Genomic DNA, 16,776 nt, shown 5'->3' with positions numbered 1-16,776 from the left:
AAATTAAACAAAATTTAAAGCTCAGTCCCTCAGGCACAGCAGCCACATTTCATGTATTCAATAGACACACGTGGCTAGTGGCTACCGTATTGAACAACGAAGATATAAAACGTTTGCATAACCGCAGAAAGTTCTCCTGGGCCACTCCAACTTAGACGTTTAGTTTTTATTTCAATTTCCTCCCCCAACAGAAATGTTTCTGTATGACATAATACAAAACAATGTGTTATATATGGGTAATATATAAACATACATAATTTCCATGTTTCTTCCATTTTCCCTTCAAATGTGATAGGAGGAATTTTCTGTTCAAATATTTGGATTCCGAGAGTTTAAACACACACACACACACACACACACACACACACACACACACACACGCTGTTTTCTGCACTTGCTCATCTTGGTTCTTGCTGGAATTTTGACACAAAGTTGCTGTGAAAGAGCCAGGAGTCATTCCAATTATTCACACATGCACACACCCATGCATGCAACACAAACCCATCGAGTACATTAGACGGGGTAGAAGATGAAAAGAAATAGAATGCAGGGGCTCCCGTGCCCTTGGAGTGAAAGCATGTGCACAAGCAGACTTAACCAAAGTTAGTACAAGTGTCCCTGGAGTCAGAGAGCCAGCCTGCTGGGATTTCCAAGAATGGAGATGTCGTTTCAGTTTAGCTGCGTCCCAATAGAAATGAGGCACAGATAATATTTGGACAAACACGAGAAGCGAAGGCATTCCAGGCAGTGGGAACAGCATCAGCAAAAGCTCAGAGGAGCCAAGTCCAAGGGAGCGTTGTGAGAAATGTCATTGGCCCATCTGCCTGGGGCAGTGTTAGTGCAGCTCAAGTGTTGGGGGGGCAGGTGGTGAAGTGCCCCCAGATGGCAGGCCAAGAGGAGAACTGTCGTTATTAGTAAATGACAGTCTCAACCACCTTTTTTTTTTTAGGTAATCTCTACACCCAACATGGGGCTCAAACTCACAACCTCAAGACCAAGATCATATGCTCCACCAGCTGAGCCAGTCAGGTGCCCCTCGACCACATTTTATTGTGCTGAGGAATGTGTAGGGAATCTACTTCCAATGGATGAAACATGGGTGGAGAGTGGTCTGCCCCTCCCATAGGCCACTGGGAATGAGACTTCCTTGGCAGGGGATCAAGACAAGGGGTGAACTAGCAGTGCCCACTTTGAGATGTGACGAACGAACATAAGGGAGTCACACTGGGTGAGTATGTGACAGGGAGGCCAAGGCAAATTCAGTCCCTTGCCACAGTGGAGTGGTGAGTAGGTAAAAAAAATGGAGGAAGGACGGGCTTCTGCTTGGTGGCTCACCTGCCCTGGAGCGAGTGATGACATTTGGGATCAGGGTGGAGGACCAGAGGTGAGGTGGGCAAAATGTGAGCTCCCTTAAGCCTCTCTCCCTCTCTTTTCCCATGGGGGTCACCAAGGAGAGTTGACAGCTGAAGGGGAGGAGAGGGGCTTTTAGGGGAGACACTTGGAGACAAGGGAGGGCAGATCCTCACGGCATCTGCACAGCGACGGGAAAGACACCCGCCATCAGACAGAGGTGAGCACCCAGGGGCCACCTGTCATGGCAGTTTGGGGACGGAGGGAGTTTCAAGAAGTGCAAATGGTTGGGGCGCCTGGGTGGCTCAGTCGGTTAAGTGTCTGCCTTTGGCTCAGGTCACGATCCCAGGGTCCTGGGATCGAGCCCCACATCAGGCTCCCTGCTCAGTGGGGAGTCAGCTTCTCACTCTCCCTCTTCCTTTCCCCTCACTCGTGCTCTCTCTCTCAAACAAATAAATAAAATCTTAAAAAAAAAAAAAAAGAAGAAGTGCAAATGGTCAAGATAGGGAAAGCCTGAATGCTGGGAGGACAGGGAAGGCACGCAGCTCGGCAGTCAGGCACCCGCTGTCGGCTTACCGGACAGGTTTTCTGTAGAGGGGACAGTGGAATCTCAAATAGAATGGGTAAGTGGACAGCCACCATGGAGGAAGGAGGAGAGGTGTAATGTCAACTTCCATCGCTTCTGGTTTAGAAGCGTCTAGAATATGACATGAGTCATTTTATTTAACAATAGCAAAGGTAATGCTTGCTCTGTCTATGCATCCATCATGGCGGACACATTGCTTTGGCAGCTCACCGCCCCCGCTGCCAGGCATGCGTACTTGAGGACCCACAGGTCACCTCCAGTATCAGCGGCGCGGGTCCCTCGGCGGGGGGCCAACTTCTGAGGTGGTCCTCACACCGTGTGCTTCAAGAGTGGCCTCAGGACCCTAGACATATTTTGTAGCTTTGATGATAGCATTACTGTTAACAGACCATTGTTGCTCTTTTACGATTTCCTTAGTACTACTTAATAAGCATTGTTTATCAGTATAAGTAGTGTCCTGGTTACATTTGTGGAAGAAAGTATTTTGTGGCCCTTTGAACCCCAGGGAATCCTAGTCAATGAGAGCAAACGGGGAAAAAGTTAATCCTTATGTGTATAGCTCTCTGTAATGTGTTCTGACCTCATTGTGGGAATTCATTCATCTGAAATGTATTCCTCTGAATACAGCACATTGAGGCATTTGATTCTTTTTTTTTTTTTTAAGGACGCTTGAACTATGGGAGATAAGAAGGCTTCCAATAAATAAGTCCTGCCCTCAAAAAGCTTGCAGAACAGTCAACAGAATCTATCACATAAAAACAGTACAGCATTAGAAATTTCACTGGCAATTTGGTTTAAGTTTGGAGCTAAGAACTAGAAATTAGGATTCAGGATATACAACACCTGTATGACTTCCCCATTCCCATAATATGTCCAGCTTCCTACAGTGGTCACCGGGCAGCCTATAAAAAGCAGGGTTACTCACCTCCAGCTTTTCAAATGAACACACGGTATCAAATATAGAAACCAGAGGAAGCTTCATTGTTATGGAGCCAAACTGATTGAGAGCAAGTGTGAGTGCTCTAAATATATAGAAGAACTAGCAGATTTAAGATGCAGACTCTTCCAGGCTATGAATCCAAGATCAATCACTGAAGAGTCCAAATATATAATCAGAGAGTCTGTCACAGCACGAGCTGTCGGTGCCAGAACACAAAATCGGCGCCATGCCCAGAGCTGCTAAAAAATAAAGCCAGGACCAGGGTGGTCGCGGTGCCAGAGGGAAATTTCAGAAGCAACACTTTTGAAATGCAAAACAGAAGCAGGAGCAAGTACCAGAATTCTGCAAAAATGCAAAACAAGTACTAGGTTGAGTCATACTAAAAATGCCAAGTAAGCAGCAGGCCAAGTACAGCCAAGACCCATTTTTAATGAAGCAGCTCTAGCGTGAATGGGTGCTCCGGACATACCAGCACGAGGAAGAAAGTCCCTCCAGCAGGTTCTGCCCTCTGCAAGAAGCAAAAAGCAAAAAGCAGGTGGACTAAGAAGGCAGCTCAGCCGAGTGCAGTGCGTCTCTGAAAGCAGAAACCCAGCTGGAAAGGAACAGCTCCTTCGAAAGCTCTCGATGAGGAGTGCCGAATGCCTCCTTGGAAGCATATCCTCGGGCCCTGTTACTGCCATGTTCTCATTAAAAAGGATGTTGGTAGTAACATTTGTTACTGTAATTATTGTAATTATGACCTCACCTGTTAATACTAACATCAGCGGACACTGGACAGCTCTCATTATGTGTCAGGAACTGTTAAGAGGTTTGAATGCATTATTTTATGTAATCCTCCCAACAATATTCAGCTGAGGTCTACTGTCCCCATTTTACAGATGAGGAAAACTGAGGCTTAGAGCAGTTAAGTAACTTATCCAAAGTCACACAACTGTTAGGTGAGGTAGCTGGAATTCAAACCCAGGCTGTTCACACTTGTTCTGGCCTGCCAAGGAGACACTGAGATTCATTCCTTTCCATGTGTCATTAGGAAAAAAAAAATTAGCCAGGGAGTTACAGGTCTTTGCACAGAGCTGTCATAAGCCAGCACATTATTAAGAATTATTAAGAACAGGTGAATAATATGGCCATTAAAGGCTCTGAATTCCTTGGCAAAAGACAGGACTGTGGGCTGTGAGGTCTCAGCAGCCCCACGGAGGAAATGGAAAAATCAATCCTGAACACACGCCCGGCCCCGCTCAGCCATCACCCAGACCTATGTTGGCACCGAGATGCTGCTGTAGACATGGTCAAGCCAGGCTTTATTTTGTCATTCAAAGTCCCAGAGAATGCCAGCGACAGTGCTCAGAAGGCCTTCCACCAGATGGCCCTGCTCTGCGGGCCCTCTGCCCGCTGCCCTGCCAGCACCATCAGCTCCCTGGCTACCAGCGACGAGCTGGCCTTCCCGGGGCGGCCTCCTCCACTCTCTGCTCAGCACGGAAGTTGTCTAGCAGCCTAACGCCCCTGACCAGCCGCTCTCAATGGCCGCTTTTCCTGGGGTGCTGGGGACCATCTGGGGCTGTGGGTAAGATCCCCGGTGCTGGCTGGCACAGGTCCGTGGCTGTCTCCCGGCCCGCCGACTTGCCAGCGATGCAAAATAGACCCGCTATTGTTTGCGTGCGTGTTTTCTTCTTCTCCTGGGTTTCTTTCGGTCTTATTGTAATATAATTAACATGCAGTAGATGCTCAGATCTTAAGAGTTCACTGCCTTGAGTTAACAACTGTTTATACCACCACTCAAACAAGAGATAAAACATTTCAGATCCCTCTAAAGTGTTCCCCTTTCTAGTCAAGCCCCTCACCCAACCACTATTTGATTTCTAATTTCTCTAATCATAGATTCGTTTTTGCATGCATTCTTGCATAATTGTTTCTACAACATAATTAGGAGATTCTAGATAACTCTCCACAGGCTTTTGATGATGAAAAATACTTCTAATTATATTTACGTTCTGCCATCATGCAACACATGCTCGCTACACAAAATGTGAAAAATACAAACTATTTTTTAAAGAAAATTCAAAAACCATCCATGATCCTATTGCGCAGATATAACCACGGTTAGTATTCCAGTGGATTTCTTTCAAGGCTAGTACACACGCATTGATTATAGGCTGGCTCCCTAGTGGAGCATGAGCTTTTTTGTAAATAAATAAGGCTTGTTGCTGCTCACCTCAGAGAGGGCCATTTCAAGCTGCCGGTGTGAGAGGTGGCTTGATCAAAAATTCAACCTGCAATTTAGGGCGCCAGCCCCTCCAGTTCAGTGGGGGACACCATCTGAATTCACTGTTTATTTTCTTCTGTGGAATATGTCTTGCACACCTTCTCCCCTGGACCTCTTACGGAGCTTCAGTTTCACTACTCCCAAGGACAGCGGCTAGCTCCTTGGGATACACCCCCCACCAAGATGAAGACGCACTTGCCCCCACGCAGACCTCCCCTGATGCACCCTCCAAATCTCATCATCATTCCGGCCACGTCCACCACACAGACACACCCTCAATTTTATTTACATAAATCTTCTTTCTTAAAAAAAAAAAATGGTACTTTAATGATATTCTTCATTCAACTTGGAAGAGTTTTTCAGAGATCCAAAGAATATGATGACATCATAATTTCTGGTCTCCTTTTCTATACACCCCAGAGCAATCAGGTGACTAATGCTAGGTCATCAACCATGTCTGAGGCTGAATAATATCCCATTGTATGTATAGATCCCATTTTGCTTATCCATTCATCTGTGGATAATCACTTGGGTTGCTTCCACTTTGGGCTATTTTGAATAATACTGCTATGACCGTGGGCGTACAAATACCTTTTTGAGGCCGTGTTTTCACTTCTTTTGGTCTATATCCAGAAGTGGAATTACTGGATCATATGGTAATTCTATTTTTAGTTTTTTGAGGAACCGCCTTACTGTTTTCCATAATGGCTGCACCATTTTGCATTCTCACCAGCAGTGCATAGGGCTTCCACTTTCTCCACATCCTCGCCAACACTTATTTTCTGGTTTTTTGATAATAGCCATCCTCGTGACTCTGAGGTGATACATCATTGTGGTTTTGATTTGCATTTTCCTAATAATTCGTGACGCTGAGTGTCTTTTCAGGGCTTGTTGCCATTTATATATCTTTGAAGAAATGTCTATTCAAGTCCTTTGCCCATTTTTTAACAAGTTTTTTGTTGTTGAATTGTAGGTACTCTTTTTTTTTTTTTTTTGAGAGAGAGAGAGTGTGTGGTGGGTGGGGAGGGAGGGGCAGAGGGAGAGGGAGAGAGAGAATCTTAAGCAGGTTCCACGCCCAGTGTGGAGCCTGATGGGAGGCTCGATCCCATGACCCTGAGATTATGACCTGAGCCAAAATCAAGACTTGGACGTTTAACTGACTGAGCCACCCAGATGCTCCAGCACTCTTTATATATTCTGGATAGAAATCTCTTATCGGATATCTGATTCATAAATATTTTCTCCCATTCCATGGGCTGCCTTTATACTCTGTTGATAGGGCTCTTTGGTGCACAAAAGTTTTTAATTTTGAGGTAGTCCAATTAATGTGTTATTGAAAACAACATTTTCAATAAAAATCCAGGCATAATAGAAGAAAATAACATTGGAATGAAACAGACCTGTTTCTTTTCTTGGCTATGCCACTTAATGAACTGGTTGACCTCCAACAAGTCATTTAACTTTTCTGAACTTTTTTTTAAAGATTTTATTTTTAAGTAATCTCTTCTCTCAAAATGGGGCTCGAATTTAGAACCCTGAGATCAAGAGTCACATGGTCCACCGACTGAGCCAGCCAGATGCCCCCTTTTCTGAACATTCTTATCATTATCTGAAAATGGGTCGGGGGAAAAGAATACCTCCCATCCAGGATTTTTGTGAAATTTGAATATACATAAAGCAAGAATCATAGCGCCAGCACTTGGAATGTACACAGCTCTTACCCACGCTTACCCCAACATACTTGTCAGCTTCATCACCCCATTCAACAGGACCCCAGGACAGACACTGTTTGTATTAACAAAGGGATCATTACCCTCATCTGATCATTGATAGCCAGGTTACATAAAGGACCTGAGATCACAGTGTCTACATTGCCATCTGGATCTTTTGAAAACTCCCATTGTGGGTACACCCTCAGTCCCTGCTTCCCCGCCCAGGGGACAGACAGCTGCTCCAACCCATTATCAGACCTAAGAACTGGGGAACCCTTCAAGACCATCCAGTCCAGCTCTCCCAATTTGCAGATGGTGAAACCAAAGCTGAGGGAGGTTAAGAATTGTGCTCAAATTCACAGAGCCAGAATCAGCTCTGATGGCCAGCTCTCCCTCCCAGCACAGAAATGAATGTCCTTGATCAAGCAGAAGGAAAGCCTTGTACGACGTCCAGCACCGCCCACTCCTCAGAACACTCAGCCTTGTTCTTCTCTGACAGTGTTGTCTGGGGGGAAGAGGACATTCTTAGTGGTGCTGTGGAATAGCTTTGGGGCAAAACTTCTCAAGACAGACGTGTGTACTGTATTTACCAGCTGCTGGCCCAGGCAGCTCGTAGGACCAGGCACTTTCAGGAGTTTGATGGGAACAATATGGGAAGACCTTGGTTTTGTTCCCTTTTCTATTCTCTCTGTATATGACCAAGATTCACACACCTGTGCTTCCGCTCAGTGCCTCCATCCTCCAGCTCTGAGACTGAGGGTGCACAAGGCTGTGTAGTGCTTTATCCAGGAACATTCTGGTCAGGTGCTTCCAAGCAATGCAAAAACAGACATTTCATTGCCTTTGCCTCCAAGGGCCTTTTTATCTTTCTTGTTTTACAAAAGAATAATGCACAAAAGATATGAATGGAAATCAAAACAAAGATTTACCCATAATTATACTACTAAGTGACCTTCCTTTTTGAAGAAAAAGACTGTGACATTTATTCTGAGCTCCACAAGCCAAGGAGGAAATGTGGGAGAATGTCTCTCTAACTGCCCTTCACCATTTTTTTGCGGGGAGGCCAAGTGACTGTTTCTCATGACGAACACCGTCAAAGTCTAGAGGAAAATTCAAATGGTTATATTCTGGCATATTCTTTACTCCATACAGCATTATGACCAATGGGGGAAGACAAAGTAAAATGGTGAAATGTTGCACTATCACTACAGGGTTCTTTCTGAGACACCGCCCCCCTGCCCTGCCCACTATCATTGATGCCCTGGAAACATAGGCTGGTCTGTTTGGATGGATGGATGGATGGATGGATAAATGGCACACATAATTATTTTATAGTTCAATGCAAACATCTGAGCTCTTACTACATACCAAAGATCTCTGCTGGGTGCTAGGAAAAATAAAGATAATTAAGATACGGTCTGTGTCTTCAAGAGTGTCACAGATCTAGTGTAGAAAGAAAGAAATGACATTCGGTGTGACAAATAAATGACAAAAATAACAGCAGAGCATAAGATACAGTGGGGACCCAAAGAAGATGTGGCAGGAGGCTGCGGAGCTCTTGATTTTTTCAGCATCATCTTGGATGCTTCTGCTCTAGAACAAGTAGTGAGAAGACATCCTATTACAGGTACTCCTTTCTAAGGGATCTCTGCCAAGGTCTTTACAAATGTTCTTGTAATTTGGGGATTCTTCTTCATACAATTTATAAATGTTATTTAAAGTATTATCTACCTAAAAAGAAAGTTGGGACACAGAGCGAAGTCTTTCTCAATAAGCAGGAGATGAAGCGTGGAGCTCTGCCAAATTAGAAGCTAAGACTCCTGCTTCCCAGGTGCTTGAATTTATCTGGGTCCTTCTGTAGGGTGATGACAAAGTCAGTATTTGAACCCAGATGCCCTAATTCTCAGATTTATAGTCAGACCACAGGATGTGCACTAGGGCACTGAGCTTAAAAGCCCTAGATATAAACCTACAAGGAAACCATGCCAAATCTACTCAAATATTCAGTTTGGAATTCTTCCCTTGCAGTGAAATTTGCTGATTGGCATAAGGCACACTAATTGCCACAAGGTACAAAGGCAGTGTTTCATCTCACATGAAGCTCTGTGAGCACCTGCTTAGGAGACAGTGGAGAGAAATGACTTCGACCAGCTGCATAACCTTGAGCAAACTGTTGGACTTCCAAATCTCTGTGCCCTCAGCTCAACCACAGAAAGAACGGCATCCACCACCCAAGGACAGTTCTGAGTTGAGATAATGAATAGAATGACGTGGAATAAACATTGCTAAATGTCAGTAGGGCACAAGAATGTAGCATAGTATGTGCTATGGTGAGGGCTGTGAATTGTGTAAGACTGATGAATCACAGACCTGTACCCCTGAAACAAATATTACATTATATGTTAATAAAAAGAAAAAAAAAGAATGTAGCACAGTATAAGACTTGGCTAAAGGGGCCACGTCTGCCCTCTTTGTGGTCTCTGAGATTTTCTTGTCTTTCTGGTACAGGGATGAAAAGGGACATGGTCACGGACTGCCAATCCGTGGCTGGTCCTCTAGGAGACCGGAAAGCGCTCAACATCATCAGCGTTAACGGCTGTCCCATCTCAGGGGCCCAATCTGGCAGGCAGATTTCACAGAGGCAGGGGTCTAGCTCACAGTATGGAAGCAGCTCTCTGGTTTTACATTGTTTTTACCAGGCCCTGCCATCTAAGGCATTTAACAAACACAGTCTAAACATAACATTTCCATCCTTGTACTCCGGGATCGTCAGTGTTTCTGGAGAGGTCATGGGCATGCCCCAGAAGCATCCATTAGAATTGCTTGCATGGCGGTAATATCACCCTTGATAGGCATAGTGTTCTGCAATGGAAACACACTCAGCTAGACATTATCTCATTTGACCCCCTCAGCATACCCTCACTACATCAGGCAGACTGATGATCCCTATTTTACAGGGGAGGAAATGGGCTCGGAGGGAGGGGAACTGTCCAGGGTCCTATGGCTAGGAAGTAGCCATCTGGGACTGGGGCCCCTGTCCCACTCTCCCACACACCACTCAGTCCTGACCCACCCCTCAGGGGCAGTGATTGCTGTATCCAGACTGGCTGGACCTGAAGACACAGGGAAGGAGTTTTAATTCACAGGCAAACTGTCGAGAAGCATGAGGTCCTCCTGCTAAAGAAGGTCCCCAGTCTCTGTTCCCCAGGCCAAGCACTGACCATGGAGCCTGTCCTTAAGAACGCTGCCATCTAGGCTGCGTGTGACTCCGTGGTGGTCATGACAGCCCCCCTCTGCCCCCCTACCTGCCCCTGTCTCTGAGATGCATGCCCGTGCCTCCTTGATTCTCATGCCCTCATGGGCTCCTGTATTCTATCTTCCGGCGCCACCAACCTGCTCTCCTGGCTCCTCTCCTACTTACTTATCCACACCTAGGGCTTTCCCGGGGCCCTTGCTCTCCCACAAAACAAAACAATGATAAAGGAGCTAAGAAGGGTACCCAGAGGCAGGGGATCCCACTGAGAAGTGAGGGCTCCCAGATTCCGTGCTGACTGGCTTAGGCCCAAAGGGAAGGCACATCCCCCTCAGGGGTCCATCCCTGTCTTCTGCACTCCCCTGCACGGCCCAAATTGACATGCATGAGTGTGAGGTACAGTGAGCTCTGCAAAGGAAAGGCCTGGATTCTCGGAAACATTCACAATATTTCAGGGCCGGTGCCGTGGCAAGGAGGGGGGAGGGGGGTGTCCACACTCCGCCTAGGTCGAAATCCCAGTCCTATCATATAACTGTGTAGCCATGGGCAGGTTACTAAACCTCTCAACGCCTCCATGTTCTCATTTCTAAAATGAAAATAATAATCCCTAACATAGTTTGGGGAAGACTGAGTCAGTTAATACATAAAAAGTGCTTAGACTACTGCTTGGGACACAGTAGGGCCCAGTGAATGGAAACTGAAGTAATAGTAATTGTACTGCTATTCAAAACACATTTAAGGCTGAAATACATAGAGGGTCAGGAGTTACAAGGTAGATAAAAAAGATGACACCTAGCTCAGGAGTCACTCTTTGAATAAAGTCTTCCAGTGCCTTACTCTGTACCAGCCACTGTCCTATGCCCTAGAGAGGGAGTAGGGAGAGAGAGAAATGAGTTCCCTGTTTTCATGGAGCTGTTTTCATAGTGAGGGTATGCTGTTTTCCCTGTTTTCATGGCAGTAGGGAGAGAGAGAAATGAGTTCCCTGCCTTTCAAAGAGGCAGTAGGGAGAGAGAGAGATGAGTTCCCTGTTTTCATGGAGAACAGACCAGAGAAATACTAGATTGTGATAAATAGCTGTGCAGGGAGGTAAACTAAGGCACATGAACGGGAGTGACCAGTAACTGTAAAGGCAGGAATGGCTTCTCCAGGGAGCAACCTCTCTGAAGGCTCACATTCATCCGTGGAAGGAGAAATCACATCCATGAAGGGGGACAAGAGCCTCAGTGAGTCTTGGCTTATGGCAAACTAGGAAGGAAGCCGAGAACAGAGCCAGGGGCAATTTCAAGGTGAGGAATCGGAACCCACAAACTTGCATTTGGACAGGCCTCGGGGCTCTCCAGACTGGTATAGAGCAGATTAAGGGAACTACAGTTGCAAAAGAAAAATCTAATTTAGACCAGTATTTATGAAATACCTCCTCTTTTTGGAGGAACTCAGGGAGGATTTTCTTTCAGATCTTAGCATCTCAAAAAGCTGTTTTGGGCCTAGGCAATTGAATAAAAAAAAAAACATATCTACAGATGCTATGAGTCTTGCAAATGACTTTTCCCCTCTTTTTTGGCCTACAGGAAGCTCAAAACTGAATTTCCTGTAGAAAACTCAAAACTGAAGTTGCGACAGGGCCTGCTGGTATGCACTTTTTTTCCCCCTGAAATAACTTTATTCTCGGCTTTTTTTCTGTATAATTCTTAGATTTTAATTGCTTTGATCTCTTTATTTATTGTAATGCAGGTATGTGTACATGTGTATGTGTGTGTATAAAGTATAGGCTCCAAATCATCTTTAGAACAAGTTAGATTATAATAACTTTACAGCCCTAAGGAATTTAGCACCTATTTCAAAATAAACTATTTTCTTTTTCTTTAAAAATTTTTTTTAATTTTTTGAGAGAAAAAAATAAACTATTTTCTATATGTGCTTATATAACCCACATTTATGTAGCATGGGAATTTTTTTTTAAAGTTTCAATTCCCTTCCCCCCACCCACCCCCAGTCCTACCACTTTTTTTAAAAGGGGCAAACATTTCCCACTGAAAGTGCACAATTGTAAATGGTCCAAAGCTTCTCACTCCTTCGGCAACTACCTGGGGCCTCAATAACTATCTCTGCTTTTCTTCATTTTCACTTCATCCCCCCCCCGCCCCATTCTGCACAGTGGCCCCGGTGCCCCCAGCTTCATTTCCCTAAAAGATCAATTGTGCAAATCAGCCTTTTGGCAGTTTAAAATCTTCAATGGCTCCGAACGCTCATAGAGATCATTGAACAGCCCTTATCTTGACAAAATCTCCATCAAGTCATTCCCCACCTAACCTCTGTCCAAACCCAGGAAGCCCCCGCCCCTAATTCTCTCTGGAAAGGTCTCTTTTCCCACGTCTGTGAGCCTTCTCACGCTGGTGCCTCCACCTGGCACACCCTTACCCCCTTCGCCATCCAGCCTTCAGACCCCATCTAAAGTCTTCCCAGAAGGCTCCACCTCACAGCGGTGTCTTCCACCTGGAGGGACTGCTGGCTGGACATCTAATGAGTAACTCCTGGATCCTGCAACACTGTGCAACTTTACTGAATCTACCTTTGTATCATTTAGTCTTGCACGTTTTACAACCTGGTTACCTACTGAAATTGGAATCTTCTTGATGGAAAGGGCTCCTCTATGGCTTTGCATCCCCCTTGATGCCCTTTGGAGGATCATATGTAGCTGGCACTCCAGCAATACTTGACAGTGTATATCTATTTCCCTTCAAAACACAAAGCGTAAAGCAAATGACAGGCAAGTAGTTAATACCTTCAATAAATAAAGCACTCACTGGTATGAAAATTCACTAAAATGCAAATGGTTAAAAAACATAAGAAGTATTTGACCACTAGAAATAAAGAATACAAGTTAAAATGACAACTTTTCTATCAAATTAGCACAGGTTGGGGGGCATCTCAATATTTAATGCTTTTGAGAGTACAGGGGGTTAGGTACTCTCACAACTGCTAGTGGGATTATAATTGATACAAACTGAAAATAATTTGACAATATGTAACAAATATTTTAAATGTTCGTATACTTTGATCAACCCATTTGGAGAGCTGCTAAGGAAATATTCTAAAATTCAGAGAAAGCTTTGGTACCTTTCCTAGGGTTATAATACTGTATGTACAACTTAAATGTACAAGAAGGAAATTATACTTCCAGTCAGTAGACTGTTACATAGCCATTAAAAATGGCAGCTATTAACTTGGGTGGGGGGAGGGGGGAGGAATGCTTATATTCCAATATTAAAGTAGAAAATATATAAAATTAGATATAAAATTATGTAAAATGAACAATTCTAACCACATAAACAAATGCATGAAGGAAAGATATCAAAACAGTAAAAGCAGTGATACTTGTTTATAGTTTACTATGTTTTCCAGATTTTCTAGAAGGATTGGATGACTACCAGGAAAAAACAAGATGATTTTCAAATTAGATTTTTCTTTGTTGTTGTTGTTGTTGTTGTTTGATATAAGGAACGGTCTCACAGCACTGATACTAAGCTTATGGGACATACATTCTTGTTTCCCCCTGGCTTTTTTATTAAGAAACAGAGAGGAGAGAGTTGAGGAAAGGGAAGGAAAAAGCGGGGGCAGCTCTCTTATCCTGATTAATCTCTGCAGTGAGGTGGGCGGACATTGTCATCTTTGTAGAGCCAGGAGACAGGCTCAGAAAGGCTCAGGTCCAAGGTTGCCTGAAGGGCAGAGTCAGGATTCAGACCCAGGCTATGGGGCCCTCAGTGCTCCCTCACCCTCCCACCCAGGGTAACCCAGCCAGGATGGGGCAAGAAATCACAAGGAAAGGGCAAAAGGTGAGTACAAAATCCTAGTGGTTATTCATATAATAGTATTTTTTTAAAACATTGGTTTTAGTGTGTAGGATTGTGGACAGTGTTTTCCCTCCTCTTTTTTCTAGACTTTCTGTAAAGTAATATTAACTTTCTACTTTCACACATGGGCAAAAAGAAAACTGCCTTTGGATTCACTGAACTGTGAGCTGCAAGGAGATCCTGCCCCGCTCCTGAGAAGACTAAAGGAGTTGGGGGGGAAGGGGGATAAGGGGAGGCAGGACACACAGCTCCTGTCCCAAGCCAAACACCGCACCATAGGGCTGCAGGAACCTCAAGATTTGGGGGAGGAGGTTGCAGCCTGTGCGCATGTGCATGTGCGTGCATGGGTGTGTGTGTGTGTGTGTGTGTGTTGTGGGAGTTGCCTGTGATGGGGAGCAGCAGGAGCTGTGGGGATTTCTGCAACAGTGAGCCTTGCACCTCAGAGGGAGTCAGCTTCACCCTGCAGCTTCTCCACACCATCCGCACGGGTTGCACACTTCACAGAGAGGTGTCCGCCATGGCTCACTTCTCTACAGTCCACATTCTCAATCACAAAGCATGAAGAAAGGCAAATGTTGAGGATGAGGCAGGACCTAGAGGTGAGCAGCTTTTGTTCTAGTGGGATTGGGCTCTATGGACTGTATGTGGTTCTGGGGAAATTCTGTCCAGTCGCTCTCCATGGCCCACTGCCCTCATCCTGGAGGGTAGCATTTCTCAGAGAGCTCTGTCTCTCCTCAGTGGGCAAGTGGGACACTCCTAGGCAGGACAGCTGTGGCTCCATCCCAGGAGAGAGGAATAGGGAAACTTAGTTATACAATTCAAACACAAAGAAACATTAAGGGGAACCCTTTTCTTCCCAGAAAATGTGCCTACGATCATTCTACCCCAGTACCAAGTGCTTTTATTTTTCCCGCTACTTTATCAACCTATGTTCCTAGGTATAAACAAGACTGTGGGAAGTCACCTGAGCCCCTTTGGAGAGCCATTTCCAGAAAGTGACAGGGATTTAGGAATGAGTGCGTGGTAAGGAGGCAGCGGGGGTGAGTTTGGCAAAGGGAAAGCAGAACTAGTTCAGGGGCTTGAGTGGCTAGTGAAGGAAGATGATCTGTGTGGTTAAGCTGGGGTGGGAAGTGATGCCAACAGCCATCTCAGGAGCTGGCAGAGAGGAAGAGAGAAGGGTAAAGGCCCAAGAGGATCTGAAGGGACGAGGCTCTCAAGCAACCTGTCTTGTGAGTGCAGAACCTCTTGACGCACTGTTACACCCACTGCCCAGCTTTGAGGCTCACCACAGACTCGGGAGGTATAGATGGGCACTCTACCAATTCATACTGAGATGTAATTTCCAGAGATGACCCCCCTTATCTGTGGTCACATAGCCATGAGCTGGCTCTTCGACTGAGATGGGCTGACTCCAGTTCTAAGATTTTTTCTGTCCCAAATAGCACTGTGTCCTCTAGCCAAGTCAAGGGGCCCTTATTCTTCCACAGACAGAAGGAAGGGGAGGGAGGAGACTGAGGAACGCAGCAAGACTGAGTTGTCAGGGGCTGAGGTAAGGTGAGGAGGAGGGAAGAGGGGAGCTGAGGGAGATCTGTCCCAGATCTCCAAGCAGCTGAGACGTGGCAACGGGAGTCAGGTTTTACAAATTCATAGTGTGGTCAAGTCACCCTGGTGGGTGGTCAAGGGACACATCCACCTAAAGCTTAGGTGACTTTTGACTATACATGGGGGCCTCACAGCCCATCAGTCAATAAAATCCCTCATGGCATTTTCCTAATGAGCATTTACCCAAGGCATTGAGGGGGGAGGGGCACTGAGCTAGGAAGCCTGTTTTCATTTTCCCCGTTCCACCTAACTTTGTCAACTCGCGCAAATCACTTGGAAAATAGGGGAAAACAAGAACCAAATATAAGAAGTCCGGCTCTGTGCCTTCCCAACCTCTCAATCCACTTCTTTTTTCCTCACTCTCTTGACTGCTGGAGAGCAAATGATTATAAGTATCACATGGACCCCTTTCTTTTCACAAAATTCAAGAAAATACTGAAATCCAGGCCACCGAGGCCTCCCCTTGGAGAACGGGCTCCCTTTTACACCTCCTAAGACAAGGCTTTGCACTAAGCAAGACTCAGTAATAATCTCCCCACCAGCACTGGCGTGACTTTGCTTTGCTGCGGGCAACTGCCCAGAGGATTCCTTCTTTATAATCTTTCTATGAATGATTTAGGAGTGAGTACCATCTCTGTTTGCATCTGGAGGAATAAAAACATAACAGAGAAATGAAAAAGCTGTGGTGTATCCAAAAATAACACCCAGATATGTTGGCTTCCCAGTTCACCTCTCTGTACCAACCAACTCCTCCTTGATCTGCTTCACACAAGAGAGGCAAACTGGGACCCCCAATGTCCAGATATCCCGGATCAGTCATGAAACTGTCTCAGACTAAATGCAATGAGGTGGCCCAGCAGAACTAGGGTTCCTAATTCTTCCCCATTCTGATGGGCCTGGTCCTAACTCCTTCCCCACTGCAGGTGCCCTGCAGTCACATGCTCTTGTCAAGTGATCTGCAGCTTCAGGCTGCATACTCCGCAGAAAAGAATAGGGGGAAAACAGAAAGAAAATACGGCTTTCTCCTGAGAACCTCACAACCTCCCAGCTTATAAAGCAACCACCTTGTTACCTTCCTGCAGAGTCCCCACTGGCCAGGAGAACACGCTCTCAGATCAACCTCCCCTCCTTTTGGTGCATCCAAGAGAAATCATACTTGCTGAGGGGATCTGCTGATGTCTCAACCTGGTTCAAAAATGCAGATGTGTGACCACAGGAC

At 45.5% G+C, this 16,776-nt stretch overlaps 1 protein-coding gene across 3 annotated transcripts in view; it reads right to left on the bottom strand.

Annotated features, from left to right (window-relative positions):
• Positions 1-16,776, bottom strand: part of EFR3B (EFR3 homolog B) — an 87,662-nt gene that overhangs the window by 69,848 nt on the left and 1,038 nt on the right. The window lies entirely within an intron of this gene.

This window comes from Halichoerus grypus, chromosome 10 (assembly GCF_964656455.1).
Source record: "Halichoerus grypus chromosome 10, mHalGry1.hap1.1, whole genome shotgun sequence".
NCBI lineage: Eukaryota > Metazoa > Chordata > Mammalia > Carnivora > Phocidae > Halichoerus > Halichoerus grypus.
The sequence above is the reverse complement of the archived record's forward strand: the minus strand, read 5'-3'. Positions and strand labels throughout refer to the sequence as shown.